This window comes from Rana temporaria (genome assembly GCF_905171775.1).
Source record: "Rana temporaria chromosome 4 unlocalized genomic scaffold, aRanTem1.1 chr4v, whole genome shotgun sequence".
Lineage (NCBI taxonomy): Eukaryota > Metazoa > Chordata > Amphibia > Anura > Ranidae > Rana > Rana temporaria.
In genome coordinates, this window is record NW_024404458.1 from 163,963 (window position 1) to 182,311 (window position 18,349).

At 45.0% G+C, this 18,349-nt stretch overlaps 1 long non-coding RNA gene across 1 annotated transcript; it reads right to left on the reverse strand.

The window, feature by feature from the left end:
* Positions 1-542: 542 nt before the first annotated feature.
* LOC120921807 lies at positions 543-12,241 on the reverse strand. Its single transcript, XR_005744983.1, has 3 exons — positions 12,210-12,241; positions 11,708-11,834; positions 543-582 (listed from the first exon to the last, which is right to left on the reverse strand). It is a non-coding gene; the product is annotated as an uncharacterized LOC120921807 (long non-coding RNA).
* Positions 12,242-18,349: the final 6,108 nt, after the last annotated feature.

An 18,349-nucleotide genomic window follows, 5' to 3' on the forward strand; every position in this document is an offset into this window, starting at 1 on the left:
GTGTGTAAAGATTGGAGTTGTTTGAAAAACATTTCCCACACTCAGGACATGAATACGGCTTCTCCCCCGTGTGAGATCTCTGATGTGTGGAAAGTCTGGACTTCACGGAAAAACATTTCCCGCACTCAGGACAGGAATATGGCTTCTTCCCTGTGTGAGATCTCTGATGTATGTAAAGATTGGACCTCACTGAAAAACATTTCCCGCACTCAGGACAAGAATATGGCTTCTCACTTGTGTGAGTTATTTTATGTCTATTAAGACCGGATTCAAAATTGAAACACTTCCCACACTCATCACATGAAAAACTCTTATCTGTTATAAGGACAGCACCGTCCCGCACAGTCTGAGGTTCCTCAGGATAAGAGGAATACGATGGTCCGGCACCGTCTCGCACAGTCTGAGGTTCCTCAGGATAAGAGGAATACGATGGTCCATCTACACTGTGTGGTGCCGGATGGACATTTGAGGTAGTCGGGTTTTCTCCTGGACTATACTGTGTGATGTCCTCATCTTCTACTTTACAGTCTGGAGACAAAGTGAGACAATCCTCTGAGGTTTTCCTCATCTCCCGTCCATCTACTAAAATAGAAATACAAAGATTATTACTAGACATGAGCTGATTGGTTCCCCTAAACCAGGACTCCGCCCACATCAGGCAGCTTTGTCTCTGAGGATCTTACAATTCCCCCTCAAGGTAACTAGTAAATGGGTCCTCTGATCTCCTACCAGATCATTTCTTTATTCATGGACCTTAGTCAGAGATAGAGCTGCACGATTCTGGCCAAAAGGAGAATCACGATTATTTTGCTTAGAATGACGATCACAATTCTCTCACAGTGTAAAATCTTTTACATTTATACAAAAAAAAATGGGCTACCTTTACTGGCTATTTTTTTTTTAAATTCATTAAAGTAATTTTTCCCCCAAAAAATGCATTTAAAAAGACTGCTGCGCAAATACAGTGCAACATAAAATATTGTAAAAACCACCATTTTATTCTGTAGGGTCTCTACTAAAAAATGATATAATGTTTGGGGGTTCTAAGTAATTTTCTAGCAGAAAAAATGATTTTAACTTGAAAAGAGCTGTCAGAAAAAGGTTTGGTGTTTAAGTGGTTAAACGTTCCTAATTTACATACAGAAGTTTATTCCTTTGATGTGATACAATGTTTAGACTTAACTTTCCACTGATAAAGAATGTTTTCAAAACTTGGCAGGCTGCCCAGACTTTGACTTTTGGCTACAGAGCAGAGAGGAAATTCTTTGCATACCAAAGTGCAGAGAGAAAATAATTTTCATGTCAAAGATCGTGAAACCCTGTGTCAAGAATCGCAACGGGAAAAAGATCGCGATAACGATTCTTGACGATTAATCGTGCAGCTCTAGTCAGAGAGTGAGGAAACAACGAGAACTGTCTTTTATAGGAGTGACAGTGATGAGGGGATTGTAGGACTAGTGCAGGGTTTGACAAATTTGCTTGGAATCTAGGAGCCAGCTAAAAAAGTTAGGAGCTAGAAAACGCGTCCCGACGAGCTAGCGCGCAGAAGCGAACACATACGTGAGTAGCGCCCGCATATGTAAACGGTATTCAAACCACACATGTGAGGTATTGCCGCGATAGTTAGAGCGAGAGCAATAATTCTAGCTCTAGACCTCCTCTGTAACTCAAAACAAGCAACCTGTAGAATTTAAAAAGGTTGTCGGCATTCCACGAGCGGACGCAATTTTGAAGCGTGACATGTTGGGAATCAATTTACTCGGCGCAACATCATCTTTCACAATATAAAAAAAAAATGGGGTAACTTTACTGTTGTCTTATTTTTTAATTAAAAAACGTGTATTTTTTCCCCAAAAAAGTGCACTTGTAAGGCCGCTGCGCAAATACGGCGTGACAGAAAGTATTGCACCGATCGCCATTTTATTCTCTAGGGTGTTAGAATAAAAAATATATATATAATGTTTGGGGGTTCTAATTAGAGAGAAGGAGATGGCAGTGAAAAATTACACATTGGAACTGCTATTTTACTTGTAATGCCAACATCCAACCACCAGATGGCGCAGGTCACAGAAGGAAGCTTGGCACTTCACAAGGCCGCAAAGCCGCGGTCTCAATTACCGGGCGTCACAAGATCGCGAGGTGGGGGCGCACAGGGGCACACTGTGCCTCCGTTAGCCCCCACCTCCCCCGGCGCGCAATCGCCGCGATCGGAGGGCCCGCAATGGCCCGTAATTGAGGCCATGGCTTTGCAACCTTGTAGGCCGCAGCCTCAAATACCGGTGGGCGCGGGCGCCAGGTCACAATTTCTTGTCGCAATTGCGACCTGGCGCCCAGATTTTGTCGATCCCTGGACTAATGTCCCCTCCGGGGCTGTGGAGTCGGAGTCGAGGGAAATTTTGGGTACCTGGAGTCGGAGTCGGCAAACAATGCACCGACTCCGACTCCTACTGAAATTTAGATTGGAATAAAAAAAAAAAAAGCAAGTTTAAATGTCCCAATTCACAAAAAGTTATAATTAATGACTTCTCTACTGTAAGAATAAAGACCAATGCATGCAGTGCCTCACGTAACCGCAAAACGAACACGTTAAGTGACCGTGAAGAAGCATGCTTTTCATGTGCTTCACTATATGGCACGCAACGCACAATTAGGAGCTGCAATACTTATACTTTCCATAGTGTTGTGTTCTGCTTTTACAGGGAACGCATGTTAGAGAACCAGTAAGTCTCCAAATAAAAAAAGTCCAACAGGAGTTTTATAAAGCACTAAAAGAAGTTGAAAAGTATGATCGCTCATCAAAACTTACTGTTGAAGAAGCCATCCTTGTTTATCCAGAGATCGTTAGTGATGTGGCCAGAATAGTTACTGCAACGCCACCCACCCAAGTCAGTGTCGCAAAATTATTTTCAGCCCTAAAAATAATAAAGTCTGACTTAAGAGCCTCTATGAAAGAGGATCTGGCAGAGGCAATTCTCTTCCTTAGAACTCCACATTGAATTGATTTGCATTTGCTAAGCCTAGAACTACATTTCAAGATTAATATAAACCATTTCTAGGTTTTACAGATTTTGTTTTTGGTTCATTATAGATAAGCTTTGTTTTTGTTCTAAAACAACCAAATAATGTGGTTTGTATTTTTGAACTGGTAAAGATCCTGTTCCTGATGTTTATGCCTGCTGCTACTATCCAGCCACTTGATTGTTTTCATTGTGTTTGTCTTTTGCTTAAACTGTGCAATACAGTAGACTGTTGGCTTCCCAGCCAGTAGTCCTGTGGTAGGTTGCGTTTCTTTCCCTCAAGGAATGTATAAAATACATTTGCATATTAATACAGAGGAGTCGGAGTCGGAAGTACATAAAACTGAGGAGTCGGAACATTTGTCTACCGACTCCACAGCCCTGGTCCCCTCCCCCTCTATCACTCATTACCATCTTCCCAACACAAGAAGTCCTGCACTTCCTTATTTAGTCCATGATTTAGTCATGAATAACAGCGAGGCTGAGTCCCACCAGAGGTCAGAGAGTGAGGATGGGGAGAACAACCAAGATGAAGACTGGACTGATTCTGAAGATCACCATCATTGGGTTATTGACTCCTCCCTCATTATCACTTTCTGTTTAAGGTTCCAAAGTCTGGGGATGTTATCACATTATTATCAACGTGTAATGTCCAGCTGGTAGAAAATGGGTGCAAAAGAGGTAAGGCCTATGTAATGTACAACTTATTACACCTGTATAGGATACAACAGTTAGGATTTTATAATATCAGAATGATGTAATGTACAACAGAGTATATAGTGCAGGGGTCAGGAGTATGTAATGTACAACATAGAGTATATAGTGCAGGGGTCAGGAGTATGTAATTTATAACATAGAGTATATAGTGCAGGGGTCAGGAGTATGTAATGCACAATATAAATTATATTCAGTGGAATTTTAAATGTTTACTTTAGACGTCCCACACTACGGAAAGAACAACTTCTAAGAATCAATCGATGATCGACTGTCAAAAACAGGATGGCACCATTTCAAATACTACACCTATCATGCACCCTGATCAACACAAGATCCGCAGTCAAGCACAGACAGGAAATTCACAAGTTCATCACCCAACACAACACAGATTGCCTTTTCATCACAGAAAGCTGGCTAACATTGGACTGTAACACCATCCTAGCAGAACTAGTGCCAGAGAACTATTGCAGCCTAACCAAGAACAGAATCGGGCAAAGAGGAGGAGGCCTAGCAGTGATCTACAAATCTCACCTCTCTCTCACCAAACCAACCCTACAGAGCTCATTGCCGTTCATGGAATCACTCACCCTGCAACTCCAAACAACACCCCAGGACAGCGTCCACATACTACTATGCTACCGACCGCCGGGACCAAAGACACATCTCCTCACATCTCTGACAGAATTTATCTCGACATACACCTTGAAAACCAAACACCTCCTGCTACTTGGGGACTTCAACCTCCGGGCCAACTCCTCCCAGGATCCCATCGCCACCGCCTGCATTGACCAATCGGAAGGACTAGGTCTGCAGCAACTGATATGTGCTCCCATGCATGTTTCAGGTCACACCCTCGACCTTATCTTCAAACAGAATATGGACATCAACACACTGGAGAACAGGCCCTTACCCTGGACAGATCACTATGCAATCAAATTCAAAATAACCACCGACTCCGTCTTCAAAAAACCGACAAACCCATTAACAACACACTGGACAAGATCACAGAAGAAACTCCACTGGGAACTCTTCAAAACCACACTATTGAACGAAATAACAATGATAAAACAAAATCAATCAACAGAGGAAACACTCAACTCCATTAACAAAGCATTACTACAGACAGCAAACATAATCGCTTCGAGACGCAGAGCACTCATCCGGAAAAATCATTCCAGTTGGTTCAATGACGCTCTCACATTATTGAAGCAAGAACGCAGAAGAGCGGAAGGAGCCTGGAGAAGAAACACAACAAAGGAAAACCACACAATTTACAAATTAATCACTAAGAAATATCACAAAGAGATCAATCTTCAAAGCAAAAAAAGAACACTTCTCTAACACCATCATAAAAGCCCGAAACCGTCCCCGCAAGCTTTTTAACCTAGTCACTCAGACTATGAATCCAGCCTGCCTAAAGGCTCCAAATATTGAAACAAGATTTCTGCAATGAACTATCAGATTTTTTCATTGACAAAATAGAAAAAAATATGTGAAACTATTCAACAAAAAAAACAAACAACAAGCCTCACCCCTACAAATCAAGAAGGAAATATCAATATAAATATTCTTCAATCAACAAAATTTACACTGGATCCAATTACCACGGATACCACTAAAAGCATCATCAGAAGCCTCCGAGACAGTACATCACGACATCATTCCCACAAAACTTCTGAAAGAATGTGCTGATATTTTGGCACCCACGATCACACGCCTTATAAATCAATCATTTAAAGAAGGTATGGTTCCGACCCCCCTCAAGCAAGGCATAATCAAACCCCTTCTAAAGAAATCTAACCTCGACCCCAAACACCCAAACCATGGTCGACCTATAACCAGCCTTAATGTCTTCTCCAAGATTATTGAGAAAGCAGTAGTACAACAGCTACAACACCATTTAGACACCCACAAACTACTGGACCCACTACAATCGGGTTTCCGCCCGGGTCATGGGACAGAAACAGCACTCCTCAAAATATGGGATGATGCCCTTGAAGCAGCAGACGAAGGAGAATCCTATCTTCTGATACTGCTGGACCTTAGTGCTGCCTTTGACACAGTAGACCACAAAATGTTGCTAACTCGCCTCACAGAAGTAGCCAGAGTTGCAGACTCGGATCTACCCTGGTTCACATCATTCCTGGAAAAAATCGATCCCAGACAGTGAAACTAGGACCCTTCACTTCGGAAGCACATACCATTTCATACGTAGTCCCTCAAGGATCACATCTATCGCCCGTACTATTCAACATCTATCTCTGCCCACTCCTCAAAATTATCAGTAATCAGGACCTACTCTACCATTCCTACGCTGACGACACTCAACTATGCTTTCGCATCAGCAACAAAAAAGACCAATACCACGGACTAGAACAATTCCTCACATTGATAGACAACTGGATGATGGAGAGTCACCTTAAATTGAATGGGTCCAAAACAGAACTTCTTCTGCTTCATGCAAACCGAAAGACAAATTCTAGGACGACATGGACACCACCCCCCATTTTGGGACAAACCATCACGTCAAGCACCAAAGTCAAAAGTCTAGGAGTCACCTTTGACTCTGAAATGACTATGGATGCACAAATAGGATTAGTAGTCAGCGGATCTCACCATCTTCTCCGCCTGCTACGAAGACTCATCTCCTTCATCCCGGAAGAGGATACAACAGTAGTGGTTGGAACAATTATCAACTCCAGGCTCGACTATGCAAACTCCCTCTACCTCGAACTTCCAAAATACAAGATTGCTTGTCTACAAGTCATCCAGAACACGGCAGCAAGACTGGTAACGGGAATCAATCACCCCGTCCCTGAGGACCCACCATTGGCTGGCCGTAAAAAACCGAGTCACATTTAAGGCCTGACTCACAAATGTGTACAAGGACTCGCCCCCCAATATTTATGTGAGAAAAAAAAATACCACAACCCCAATCGCATTCTTCGATCAACCAACCAAACCTGGACAGATCACCATGCAATCAAATTCAAAATAACTAACAACACCATCTTCAAAAAACTGACAAACCCGTTAACAACACACTGGACAAGATCCCAGAAGAAACTCCATTCAGAACTCTTCAAAACTACATTATTAAATAAAATAACAATAATAAATCAAAATCAATCAGCAGCGGAAACACTCAACAAAGCTTTACTACACACTGCAGACAAAATCGATCCGAAATGCAGAACGCTCATCCGAAAAAACAACTCCGGCTGGTTCAATGACGCTCTCACATTATTGAAGCAAGAACGCAGAAGAGCGGAAGGCACCTGGAGAAGAAACCCAACTATGGAAACCCACAAAATCTACAAATTAATCACTAAGAAATATCACAAAGAAATCTTCAAAGCAAAAAAAGAACACTTTTCAAACATCCTCGCAAAAGCCCTGAATCGTCCCCGTGAGCTCTTCAACTTAGTCGCCCAAACCATGAATCCAGCCTGCCTAGAGGCTCCGAAACATGAAACACAAGATTTTTGCAATGAATTATCAGATTTTTTCATCAACAAAATTGAAAAAATCTGTGAAACAATTCAGCAAAAAAAAATCACCAGCCCCTTCACCACAATTCTAAAAGGTAATATTAATACAAATACTCTTCAATCAATAACATTTTAACTGAGGCCATTTTCAATCGACACCACTAAAAATATCATCGGTAGCCTGCGAGACAGTACATCGCCTAATGACATCATTCCTACAAAATTGCTGAAAGAATGTGCCGATATCTTGGCACCCGCGATCACGCACTTTATAAACCAATCATTTAACCACTTGCGCCCGCCAATGACAGATTGACCGCGGCAAAGTGGTTGTAGAATCCTGACCGGACGTCATATGACGTCCTCAGGAATCTAAGCCTCTGCGCGCCCCCGGGGGCGTGCATCGCGGCGATCGTTGTTGCGGGGTGTCAGTCTGACACCCCGCAACACCGATCTTGGTAAAGAGTCTCTTGGTAAAGAAATCTTCAAAGCCAAGAAACATCATTTTTCTATGGCGATTAACAGCGCCCTAAACCGCCCCCGCGAACTCTTCAAGATGGTCACCCAGACCATGAATCCAGGATGTCTTGAAGTCCCCAACTTAGACACCCAAGAGTTCTGTAATGAACTATCGGATTTCTTCATCAACAAAATTGAAAGAATCCGGGAAAGCATCATGCAAAACAATACCCCCCTCAACCCCACCGTCAATCAACCACAAAACACCCACAGAAACGCTCTACAATCAACAAAGTTCACTCTGGAACCGATCTCCATCGATACCACAAAAAATATCATTGGTGCTTTGCGGAACAGCACATCGCCCAATGATATCATCCCCAAAGAAGACGTAGCAGTCGTGGTGGGAACAATCGTGAATTCCAGACTGGACTATGCTAACGCCCTGTACCTCGGACTCCCAAAGTACTAAATCTCCCGTCTGCAAGTCGTTCAGAATACGGCCGCCAGACTGGTGACTGGGAAAAAAAAATGGGAATCAATCTCACCTTCGTTGAGAACCCTTCACTGGCTGCCAGTAAAAGACAGAATTGCATTTAAAGCACTCTGCCTGACACATAAGTGCATCCATGGGAAGGCTCCGCAATATCTTTGCAACAAGATAGAACCTCACAATTCGAATCGCGTTCTGCGATCCACCGACCAAAATCTGGTCAGGGTACCAAAAACCAAATACAAGTCCAAAGGAGAAAGAAGGTTTGCTTTTCAGGGTCCTAGACTATGGAATGCTTTACCAACCAGCATTCGGTTGGGGGAAAACCACCTGACTTTCAGAAGACAGATCAAAACTCTGCTCTTCTGATGTCATGAGACATGAACAACTAGCGCCCAGAAGCGATTCAGTTCGCATGCGCCGCGCTTTATACGTTTTTCATTCATAGTGCCGCCCATGAGTGCCCATCTGTGCCGCCTATGAGTGCCCAGTGCCGCCTGTGTGTGCCCATCAGTGCCGCCTATGTGTGCCCATCAGTGCCGCCTATGTGTGCCCATCAGTGCCGCCTATGTGTGCCCATCAGTGCCGCATACAAGCGCCGCCAATCAGTGCCACCTCATCTGTGCCCGTCAGTACTACCTCATTGATGTCCATCAGTGCCGCCATATCAGTGCCCGTAATTGAAAGAGAAAACGTACTTATTTACAAAAAAAATTAACAGAAAAAAAAAAAAAACATATTTTTTTAAAAATTTTCAGTCTTTTTTTAGTTGTTGCGCAAAAAATAAAAACCGCAGATGTGATCAAATACCACCAAAAGAAAGCTCTATTTGTGGGAAAAAAAGGACGCCAATTTTGTTTGGGTACAGTGTAGCATGACCGCGCAATTGCCATTCAAAGTGCGACAGTGCTGAAAGCTGAAAATTGGCTTGGGCAGGAAGGTGTATACGTGCCCTGTATGGAAGTGGTTAAGGAAGGCATGGTGCCGACCTCCCTAAAACAAGGCATAATAAAAAAAACAACCTCGACCCTAAAGACCCAAACCACCGTCGACCTATAACCGGCCTCAACGTCTTCTCCAAGATTATTGACAAAGTGGTAGTACAACAGCTACAGCACCATTTAGACACCCACAAACTACTCGATCCACTACAGTCGGGTTTCCGTCCAGGTCACGGGACAGAAACAGCACTCCTCAAAATATGGGATGATACTCTCGAAGCAGCAGATGAAGGAGAATCATGTCTTCTGATTCTGCTGAACCATAGGCCCCGTACACACGATAGAATCCATCCGCTGAAAAATCTCAGCGGATCGGTTTCAGCGGATAGATTCTATGGTGTGTACATTCCAGCGGATATTTCCGAATTCCAGCAGATAAAAATTTGTTGACATGCCAACAAATCTATCCGCTGGAATCGGATCCCACGGATCGATCCGCTGGTCTGTACAGACTCACCGGATCGATCCGTCCGAGGGGATCCCCCGCATGCGTCGTAATGATTCGACGCATGCGTGGAATTTCTTTATATGATTGCGTCGCGCACGTCGCCGCGTCATCATCGCGGCGACGGCGCGACACGTCATCGCCAGAGGATTTCGGCGCGGATTTCGATTCGATGGTGAGTACACTCCATCGGATGGAAATCCGCGCAAATCCTCGAGAGGATTTATCCGCGGATACGGTCCGCTGGACCGTATCTGCGGATAAATCCTCTTGTGTGTATGGGGCCTTAGTGCCACAAAATGTTGCTTACTTACCTCGGAGAAGTAGCTAGAGTGGCAGACTCGGATCCTGGTTTCACCATTTCTGGAAAACCGATCCCAGACAGTGAAACTAGGACCCTTCACTCCCAAAGCACATACCGTGGCATGCAGAGTCCCTCAAGGGTCACCCCTGTCTCCCACTCACAATTCAATATTTATCTTCGCCCACTCCTCAAAATTATCAGTAACCATGATCTACTCTACCTTTCCTATGCTGACGACACTCAACTCCACCTTCATATTGGCAACAAAAAGGACCAATACCATGGACTAGAAAAATGCCTCACCTTGATAGACAACTGGATGACGGAGAGTCACCTTAAACTCAATGGATCAAAAATAGAACTCCTTCTGCTCCACGCAAACCGGAAGATTCTTGCAAGGTCGACATGGACACCCCCACCCATCTTGAGGCAAACCATCACCCCTAGCACCAAAGTCAAAAGCCTCTGAGTAATTTTTGATTTCCGACATGACAATGGATGCTCATATTGGGTCTGTACTGAGTGGATCCCACCATCTTCTGTGCCTGCTGCGAAGACTCGTTCCCTTCATCCCGAAAGAAGACACAGCAGTAGTGGTGGGAACAATAATCAACTCCAGGCTCGATTATGCAAACTCCCTTTACCGCGGACTTCCAAAACACCAGATCGCCCGTCTACAAGTCGGAGGCACGACTGGTAACTGGAAAAAAAAAACTGGGAATTAATCACTCCATCCCTGAGGTCCCTCCACTGGCTGGCCGTAAAGGACAGAGTCACATTCAAGGCCCTCTGCCTGACGCACAAATGTGTACAAGGCATCGCCCCCAAATATTTATGTCAGAAAATAAAAAACCACAACCCCAATCGCGTTCTCCGATCAACTAACCAAAATCTACTACAAATCCCCAAGGCCCGCTACAAGACAAAAGGAGAACGAAGATTTGCAGTCCAAGGACCTTGACTGTGGAATGCACTACCAACTAATATATGAACGGAAGTGAATCACCAGGCCTTCAGGAAAAAACTCAAGACCCACCTATTCTGAAGGCCAAATTAGAAGGAAATTGATACCAAGGGCCTTGAGGCGATTCAGTTCGCATTTGTAGCGCCATATACGTTTTTCACTCACTCACTCACTCAAATCCTCAAGGCCCGCTATAAGTCTAGAGGAGAACAAAAATTTGCAGTCCAAGGACCTTGACTGTGGAATGCGTTACCAACTAACATCCGAACGGAAGAAAGTCATTAGGCCTTCAGAAAAAAACTCAAGACCCACCTCTTCTGAAGGCTAAAGAAGAAAATAGATATGATGGAGCCATCTAATACCAGGAGCCCACCAGAGAGGCGATTCAGTTTGCATGTGTAGCGCTATACAAGTTATTCACTCACTCATTCACACTGCTGCCTCCTATCTCTTGAGAGTGACTTGGGTCTGAGACTATACAGACATATCCCTCCACCTGGCACAGACAACAGACAACAGAACAAGAAAGCCTGGGAGAATTGTTCTGTCAGAGATCTTGCCATACCCGGGTATGGGGCAGAAGACCCAAAGCACATACCCCAGGTGCCTAGATCTAGTAACGCCTATGGTGAAGATTAACATTTTGCTGCCAGCTGAATCCCAAAATCTCCAAAAAAAAAATATCTAGATACATAAGAACACAGCTCAGGAAAGTGACCAGGGTAGTACAGGCTGATATCACCCAGGCCTTGCTCGACCCCGGACCAATCAGTGAGCAGTATGGGTGGAGGAATGTATTTAGTGTTAATGACCCACCTGTGCTGATCTCTGTAAGAGTGCCGTCTTCTAGAATTAGCCTCAATATTCCATCCTCCTGATCATCACTCACATAAGTCTCTTCTTCTTCTTTCACCTCAACTTTAGAATCTCTCAGTCTTCCACTCTGAATATAGAATAAAAATGACATCAATGGTAACAATGCAGATAATGTACAGATCCTAATGATACTATCAGTGATTGTTCCTCATCTACCTGATGATGGTGGGGGATGGTGTGACCTTCCTGTGTGGAATCCCGGGAATACAGAGGACGGGGACATCTCTCTGGTGGGTTCCTGGTATTAGGTGGCTCCATCATATCCTTGTGTCCTTCTGATAACTCCTCCATCACTCCATACTCCTCATCCTCCTCTTTATACTCTTCTTTAACATCAATATTATCATCCCCGAGATTTCCGCTCTGAATATATAATAAAACATTCATTGTAACAAACATGCTGTGTATAAATCAGAACTACCAATAATTATCACTCATCTACCTGATGATGGTGGGGGATGGTGTGACCTTCCTGTGTGGAATCCCGGGAATACAGAGGACGGGGACATCTCTCTGGTGGGTTCCCATTACTGGATCCATCTGTAGGAAACACACACACTGACTGAATACCTTGGGCTAGATTCAGATAGAATTTACGCCGGCTTATCTATTGATACGCCGTATAAATTCAAATCTGCGCCGGCGTATCTTTTTTCTGTATTCAAAAAACAAGATACGCCGAAATTTGCCTAAGATCCGACTGGCGTAAGTCTCTTACGCCGTCGTATCTTAGTTGCATATTTATGCTAGCCGCTAGGTGGCGCTTCAGTCGATTTCTGCGTAGAGTATGCAAATGACCTGGATACGCCGATTCAGAAACGTACGTGCGCCCGGCGCATTTTTTTACGTCGTTTACGTTAGGCTTTTTCCGGAGCAAGGTTGCTCCTGCTGATATGATGTATACGCAATGATAAGTATGGCCGTCGTTCCCGTGTTGAAATTTGAAAATTTTACGTTGTTTGCGTAAGTCGTCCGTGAATGGGGCTGGATGTAATTTACGTTCACGTCGAAACCAATATGTCCTTGCGGCATACATTGGAGCAATGCACACTGGGATATGTACACGGATGGCGCATGCACTGTTCATAAAAAACGTCAATCACGTCGGGTCACCACCCAATTACATAAAACACGCCCCCCCTCATCCTCATTTGAATTAGGCATGCTTACGCCGGCCACATTTACGCTACGCCGCCGTAACTTAGGAGGCAAGTGCTTTGTGAATACAGCACTTGCCTCTCTGATTTACGGCGGGATAGCGTAAATACGATACGCTACGCCTCTGTAACAATGCGCCTGGCTACCTGAATTGTTTCTATGTGTTTATCAGATGATGGGGGATCTAGGTGGAGCCTCCGTACTGCTCTCTCCTTTACAATAAAGTCTCCTCTTACCCGGTGATGTGAGGGGCGGCTGATTGTCCCTCATGATGTCCTTGTAGAGATCCTTGTGTCCTTCTAAATACTCCCACTCCTCCATGGAGAAATAGACAGTGACATCCTGACACCTTATAGGAACCTGACACACACAATGATACAGTCACCATCCAGACACATCCCTTGTCTGTTACTGGATAATGTCCCAGAATTCCCGGCACCGCTCACCTCTCCTCCATCATCTCTCTGGTGACTTCTAGAATCTTCTTTGTATTTCTCTATTCTATCAGGGAGGGAGGTGGAGGCAATGTGATGGTCATATGATCTCCAGTAAATGTGTATATAGACTGCGCTGCCAAAAATATAAATAAAGATTATTAAACAGTTTGTCACATGTAAAAAATAAAGAAATTAATAACACCAGAAAATACAACTAATGTCCAAAGAATCAAAAAGTCCCCTTCAAATATTAGTTGCTTGAAAAACAAGAGGTAGGTGATCAGGTGCTGTGTCATTAGTAACAGATAAACACGTGACCACTTCCAGGAGACCCCACATGGATGACACTCACCACAATGGATGGACCTTCTATTACTAGATAGGTCTCACTAAACTTTTTGGTTGGACCCGTTGTGTATCTTGTCACCAACCTGACCATTCACATGTACCTGGATGTGATTTCTTCCAATGCCAAACACTGCCACACCCCCCGCTAATAAAAGTGGTATAATCTGTTTAGTATAGACCAGTGGGATCCAAACTGTGGCCGGGGGCCAATGCGGCCCTTTGCTTGCCTTTATCTGGCCCTTGCGGTACTACTCCATCCACTGACACTAACTATGGGGTATTATTTATCCCACTGACACCAACAATGGTGAATTAATTATCCCACTGACATTAACGATAGGGCACCATTCCTTCCTACTGACACCAACGATTGGACATTGTTTACTTCCACTGGACATTTTCTACTCCCACTGGTCCCCCTAAAGTCTAAACTGGCCCTTTGTTTAGAAAGTTTGGAGACCCCTGATATAGACTCATGAGGTGAGAAGGTGATTGGTGGGAAAGGTGACACATCTCCAAAATGGAGTATTTTCCGGCCCTGTAAGTGGGGGAATGTTCGGCCCCTGAAGGGGTTAATCTAGGTCTCCACACTATATATGTGTGTATCATCATCTGCTGGAGATAAAAGACGTCACAGTGACTATGGAGGAAGAGGACGGACATGACGGGGTTACTGGGTGTAAATAGAAAATAAGATCTTATTACCTCCTCTGCTGCCTCTTCAAGCAACGTCTTCTCTCTACTTCCTCCCGACTCACCTCTCACCCGGTACTTCCTGTGTGTACCTGACATCACTTCCTGTCTGTCTTCGTAGAGATCTCATGTCTGGATAAAAGTGAGATCACCAAATCAACATTTAATTTGCCCCCACATTATCTCTTTAGATACCACCAGGTGGCACATGCATTCACGGCACAGTTCCCGCTGTCGTCCTGCATCGTGGCCCAGTCGGAGTTGGAGAGAACACTTAGGTTCTGCTGTGAGGCGAAGCCTACTTCGCGTCTGTACTCATACCTGGTCTTTGTGTCTCTTCCTCTTCTGGATGGGTTGGGGTCCAGATGGCAGGGTGATATTCCCACGTTGGATGCTGATGACTGGGATGATGTGTGGGATTTCCCCTTCCGTGCTCTGGTCTCCATCCGTGACAGACTGGTACAGTTTAAGATTGTCCACAGAGCTTATTTCACCCCGTATAGACTTCACAAAATGAACCCTGCTCATTCCCCCGAATGTTGGAGGTGTAGCGCCTCCCCGGGCGACTTCTCCCACATTTTTTGGCGATGCCCCACAGTAAAACAGTACTGGGAAGAGATACTGAACACGGTCAATAAGATTGCGGCAGTTCAACTGCCATTAGCGATGGAAGTGTGTCTCCTGGGTATTGTTGAGAATGTAGTTCAGTCCTCTGCTAAACGCACATTGATCAGCCTACTACTTTTCTATGCACGCAAGAACATTGCCATGCATTGGAAGAAGCCAACACCCCCCTCCCTGGTGCAGTGGAGACGCCTGGTGAACACTAGCCTTCCCCTGTATAAGGACACATACATTAATCGAGGGTGCCCGCAGAAGTATGACAAAATATGGCGAGCCTGGCTGGCTGAATCTGAAACTGCTAGCTAAATACCTGAAGCGAATGACATGCTCGTCCTAGGGGCCCAGACACTACTCCACTACTGAATATGCCGAATGGTGCGCCGGTGCGCCAAGGGAGTATGATAGCGGTGGGGGGGGGGCGCTTTCCCCCCCCCCCTGCCAATATTCATCTGTCAAGTGTAGCACATAGATGAAGTTTATGATGACGTGTAAATCGATTCATGGTGTATGCATATGAGCTGTGTATCTGTCTATTGTCTTATGTCTTTTTGTTGTATTGTTTGAAAATCTTAATAAAAACAATAAAAAAAAAAAAAAAAAGTGAGATCACCACCTTGTGGAGCTCAGAGGAACTGCAGTCATGAGAAATATATTGAAGTGGTCTGGTGCTGTGTGTGTATGTACTGTATATCCTTATAGATGGGTCATCTCCACTCCCACCAAGGGGGAGAGAAATATATTACTGACTAGTCCAGTCTTTATCAGCCAGGGATCCTGCAAAGGTTTTTAGGGGTTCCCTCAGAATTGATCAATTTCTGTCTTTCAGTAACAACAATTTCATGATAATGTAAAAATGTCCTTCTTTCACTGATCACTGATATGAGGGGATCCTTCTCCCATCGGTCACCAATAAGGGACCAATAAACACATCACTTGTTTGGTTTTGTTTGGGTTTGGAGTGAATTTGCCCTGTTTGGGGTGAGATAACGGCTGCACTGATTGGCTATTCAGCCAAGATGAACCTTCAGTTGCAGTATGACTACCAATGCTAAATGTGGCAGCTTCCCACCTCAGTGACTGCAGATTTTAGTATTTATTTTTAATAAAAGGCTTTACATGATGTGGGATTCCCCTTTCTCTCTTCCCTGAGTGTGTATGAAGAGGCGGAGCTCCTGAGTGTGTATGAAGAGGCGGAGCTCCTGAGTGTGTATGAAGAGGCGGAGCCCTGAGTGTGTATGAAGAGGCGAAGCTCCTGAGTGTGTATGAAGAGGCGGAGCTCCTGAGTGTGTATGAAGAGGCGGAGCTCCTGAGTGTGTATGAAGAGGCGGAGCTCCTGAGTGTGTATGAAGAGGCGGAGCTCCTGAGTGTGTATGAAGAGGCGGAGCTCTGAGTGTGTATGAAGAGGCGGAGCTCCTGAGTGTGTATGAAGAGGCGGAGCTCCTGAGTGTGTATGAAGAGGCGGAGCCCTGAGTGTGTATGAAGAGGCGGAGCCCTGAGTGTGTATGAAGAGGCAGAGCCCTGAGTGTGTATGAAGAGGCGAGCTCCTGAGTGTGTATGAAAAGGCGGAGCTCCTGAGTGTGTATGAAGAGGCGGAGCTCCTGAGTGTGTATGAAGAGGCGGAGCTCCTGAGTGTGTATGAAGAGGCGGAGCCCTGAGTGTGTATGAAGAGGCAGAGCCCTGAGTGTGTATGAAGAGGCGGAGCTCCTGAGTGTGTATGAAGAGGTGGAGCTCCTGAGTGTGTATGAAGAGGCGGAGCCCCTGAGTGTGTATGAAGAGGCGGAGCCCTGTGTGTGTATGAAGAGGCGGAGATCCTGAGTGTGTATAAAGAGGCGGAGCTCCTGAGTGTGTATGAAGAGGCGGAGCTCCTGAGTGTGTATGAAGAGGTGGAGCTCCTGAGTGTGTATGAAGAGGCGGAGCTCATGAGTGTGTATGAAGAGGCGGAGCCCTGTGTGTGTATGAAGAGGCGGAGATCCTGAGTGTGTATAAAGAGGCGGAGCTCCTGAGTGTGTATGAAGAGGCGGAGCTCCTGAGTGTGTATGAAGAGGTGGAGCTCCTGAGTGTGTATGAAGAGGCGGAGCCCCTGAGTGTGTATGAAGAGGCGGAGCTCCTGAGTCTGTATGAAGAGGCGGAGCTCATGAGTGTGTATGAAGAGGTGGAGCTCCTGAGTGTGTATGAAGAGGCGGAGCTCCTGAGTGTGTATGAAGAGGCGGAGCTCCTGAGTGTGTATGAAGAGGCGGAGCTCCTGAGTGTGTATGAAGAGGCGGAGCTCCTGCTGGAACAGCGGTCGGAGGAGGAAGCCGAGTCTAGGAGGGAGACTGGCAGAAACCGTAGCAGACTTGCAGGAGTGAGCGAGGAGGATCCATCGGAGGTGAGGAGAGTGTGAAGGATGTTGGTGACTCTGGTAGATGAAAAGCTGGGAGTCATATTGCTCTGGTGAGTGGGGAAGCACTACTAAGGGGGCGCCCTCACCATCACGTGTGTAAGAGGAGGAAGAAGGCGTGGCTACACTACAGCTGGCACAGTTTGGAGCACCGAGAACTTTACACCTTATCCACTTTTCATTGATTGGTGGACTTTTTTGGAGCAAAAATAAGTTAATTGAAGTAGATGCAAAGTGGAAGCAGTGGACTTGCAGAGAAAATTATATTGAGCAAAAAATATTGTATGATTACATGAATTTGCACAGATTCTTACTTTATTTAATATAGCAGCAAACATTATAGGATTAAGAAGTAACTTAATTCATTGATAAACACCATAAGATGAATGAAGTAGGTGTAAAGTGGAAGCAGTAGATCTGCAGAGAATATTATTGGGGCCCCTAGCACTTTATATATGAATGTCTCCACATATTTTAGTGTATTTGTGATAATTGATGGGCGGCACACACAATAGGACAGCGCTGTGACACATAATGCTCTTCTAGGTGATAAAGGGAAGACTTACCTTTGTTACAGCAGCAGTCCGGTAGAAGTTATTTCTGGAGGTATTTGAGTTGTTACACATAGCGCAGTTTTTTTTCTATTTATATTGGGGACATAATTGCCCAAATCTGGGGATCAGGAGCCATTTCCACCCTTTAGATCCGGTTCACACTCCCGCGGCATTACTTCAGAGGTGATCAGCAAAACGACTTCTGTATAGAAGTCAATGCAGGTTGCCCCGAGCCTCCCCCAAAGTCGTGCAGGAACCTTTTTCTAAGTCGGAATGACTTGCATCGCTCCTATTAAAACGGTTCAATTGCATTGAATGGGACGCAACTCGTCAGGCATCTGAGCCGCCTGACGAGTCGCCCCAGTGTGAACCAGCTCTTACCCTGTAA